Here is a 3,599-nt window from a genome sequence, read left to right as displayed (position 1 = left end):
ACATTAAAATAAAGTTGAGTGTCATCACTGATAAATTCTACATTTTACACACCAACCACAGTTCAACACCTAGACTAAGTTCATATGAAGAATTAACTGTAGAACAGGTTCAGCTGCTGCCTTGAGAGTCTGCTGTTTGAATTCCTGCCAACAACACAGTTATTTTTTAGCTTTAAACTCAGTTATTTGTTTAGGTACCAAAACTATTTAATTATTCTTTGAAAGACTTCATGATTTATGTTGAATTACCACTTTTGCTCCAACAGAATAAGACTGAATTACACCAAAGCATCTGTATTTAAAGAGTTAGTACTGAGCCCAGGAATAAGCACAATAATGTACTGCCAAAGGCAACAATGATGTTTACAAGAGAAAAATATCCACCAATCACCTCGAAGTGTTCACATGGGATTACATTTCAAACAATGGTGCCATTCGCTTCTTTCTTTGCTTCCATTAAACCTGTGATTTATTTGTGAATTTCCTTTCTTTTTTCAGTTTGACAGATTGAATCATACAAAACCCACATTTTCAACAACAACACGTTTTATTTTCAGATAAATTGACCACAAGATCTGGAGGCTGATGACTCAGACAGRCAGAATGGGCTGCACGAGTCTGAAGGTCTGAATTTATTGTGAGGCAATGTATGCAGACCTTTTTAGACTTGTGCAGAACAACCATAACACTGTTTTGACACAAGAAATCACCAGACAGAGGTAACAACACATGACAAGCATTAGCAGCAATTGGATCAACACAGTATGAAAAGCTGTAGTTACAATAACACTGCATAAACATCATGATGATTCAAATACACTTTGAATTTAAACTGCAAGCAGTGGTAAAGGACCCTCATGCACCAGTGAGGTTTGGTTGTGAATATGTCCAGCTAAAGCAGTGGCTGGTCCTTCTGTCAGTTTTTATCAGGCRCAGCCAAAWTACAACAGTACCAAATGGCCAGTTATGCACTAAATGAGTCACATTAAACTTTGTAAACCTGCCGCCTCCTTTGACAGCACCAAAACATGAATATCTTCTTGGCTCCTCAAAGCATTTCAAACTTTACACAAACAGTTTGAAGCTACTAGGATATAAGGTGTGAGTAAGCATTTTTTTTAACCAACCAACAACCACTGATACATTTTGTGCACTCCGGTGTGAAGAAGCTTTGGCCCAACAGGCTCCAAATGGAAGTTAAAATCGCAGTTGGTGTGACAAGTAAAAATGGCCTTTTTGTTGAAAATGGCAGACTTTCTCTAAGTTTTACAACACGGTGTCAAGAGACACCTTTGCTGGACATGAACCAATGTACAAGTGCACAGGATTTTATAGGTGTACATTAAAATAGTCACTAGTCAGAGGAGCTAGACTCAAGCTAGCGCTAGAGAGCTAATTTGCAACCAGCACATCTAGATCATTGTACCTCCATGTATTTTCACAAGTTCTAAATATCTAGCAGGTTTTAAAGGGCTCAGCCCCCTAGAACGTTGCGAAAATGGCCGTTATGCAGTTTTGGGGACACATTTATGGGTGCCAAGCTGCCCTGGCCACACCCTTGTGGCAGTTGCTTGTCATTAATATTTTTTTGGGTTTCTAAACAGGTGTAAACTTTACATGGCAATTTTGAAGCTGCCAGGACAGAAGGTTTGAGTGGGAGATCTTTCAAACAAAAGTTCTTTTTTATACGTCAGCAATGTCGCAGTGGGCAATCCACAACATTTGCACATAGGCTATGTCAGGGGATTCTGATGTTATCAGTCCATGAAATGGACATTATTAGGCGTTATCAGTCCCATACAATGGCTTCAGAGGGTCCCTACTGTGCCTTCTAGGCTTCAGACTGTCCAGACAGTGACCCCTAGTGGGTTAATACATCAATGACAATGAATGTGTAAATAACCAAAAGTGTAATAAATTATTTGTGCCTGTGTTGGTCTCAAGCCCTTGACTCCCACTATCTGGTCCAGCACTCTACTCATTGCCCTATTGGAAGGCCTTAATATACAACCATTGGAGGGCAGAGTCTTTGGCACTAAACCATGTCATTTGCTCTAAAGTTAACCTTAGTGGATTTAAGCCTCATATTAACCAGTTTTTTATGTCTCTTATTAACCAGATAGTGGTTTTATGCCCCATATTAACCAGCTGACAATCAGAAGCCATTCTATGGGACGGGGAACCTGCTAACCGGTACAGGTGAGACATTCTGAAGCCATTCTAGGGGATTGATAACGCCTAATAACGTCCATCTCATGAATGATAACATCCGAAGTGGGTCGCTATGTTCAGGACTGGATGCCAATCTATCATATTTTTGTACAATTTGAACAGTGATGTTAACCCCAACAAAGTGTTACAGCAGAAATAGGTGTATTCAGAAAACACCCACACCCACACCATTCAAGTTTTGAAAAATTATTGATAACTTTTGGGCACCATCTTGTTATGAAGCTTTGGTCCAAATCTGAAGTTGATGTGTTCAAATTTGAGGACGAAATAGCATTTGACATGACGTGAGAATCGCCAAAATATGTAATTTTTTTCAAAATGGCCGGCTTTCTGTAAGTTGAACATGGTACCAAGAGACTTTTTTGTCAGTACTGGACTGACGTACATGTGTAAAAAATTTCACAAGTGTATGTTTAATTCATACTAGGGGCTGTTGTTTAGAGAGTGCCACAGAACCAATTTGTCACACCCACATCTGGATGTTTGCTCCTCCCAAAATTTTCACAGGTTCTAAATATCTGCCAAGTTTCATAATGCTCAGCCATCTAGAACATTGTGAAAGTGGTAGTTATGTACTTTTGGGGATGAGTTCAATGCCCCCAAAATGTCCTGGCCGTGCCCTTTGGCAGCTGATAGTACTGAATATGTTTTTGTTTTAAAAAGCTCTAAACTTTACACCACAATTTGAAACCATTAGGATGAAATATTTGAGTGAGAGATTATCTCAAACACAATAGGGTATTTTTCTGCTGCCACTGGGTAGTGCAGTGGTCAATCCACATTATTTGCATGTGGCCATGATCAAGACTGAATATCTATCTTATATATTTTTGGACAGTTTGAACAAGCTGCAGTGACATTACGACCAACAAAATGTTCAAATAGAAATGGATGTATTCAGAAAAATCCTAAGTTCTTACTGTTCAAGTTTTGTGCACCGTCCTGTCAAGAAGCTTTGGTCCAAATTTGAAGATAAAACGATCATATTTGAGGACGAAATAACGTTTGGCATGACATGTCACCAAAATGTGTCATTTTTTCAAAATGGCCGACTTCCTGCARGTTTTAGAACATGGTGCCAAGAGACTTTTTTGTCAGTACTGGACTGATGTACCCTGTGTACCAAATTTCACGTGTATGTTTAAGTCATGAGAGGGGCTGATGTTTACATGGTGCTAGAGAGCCAATTAGCCACGCCCACATCTGAATCTTTGCACCTCCCCATATTTACTCTAGTTCTATGGAACTGGAAAGTTTCATAATACTGGGCCCACTAGAGCATGGTGAAAAGCTCACTGACATTATAATAGGCATAAAATCAAAAGAGTTTGTGATTCTTGGTGATATCAATATGAATTGTGCTGATA

This window comes from Austrofundulus limnaeus, unplaced genomic scaffold (genome assembly GCF_001266775.1).
Source record: "Austrofundulus limnaeus strain Quisiro unplaced genomic scaffold, Austrofundulus_limnaeus-1.0 Scaffold1800, whole genome shotgun sequence".
Classification (NCBI taxonomy): Eukaryota; Metazoa; Chordata; class Actinopteri; order Cyprinodontiformes; family Rivulidae; genus Austrofundulus; species Austrofundulus limnaeus.
This window is presented reverse-complemented; position numbering follows the sequence as displayed.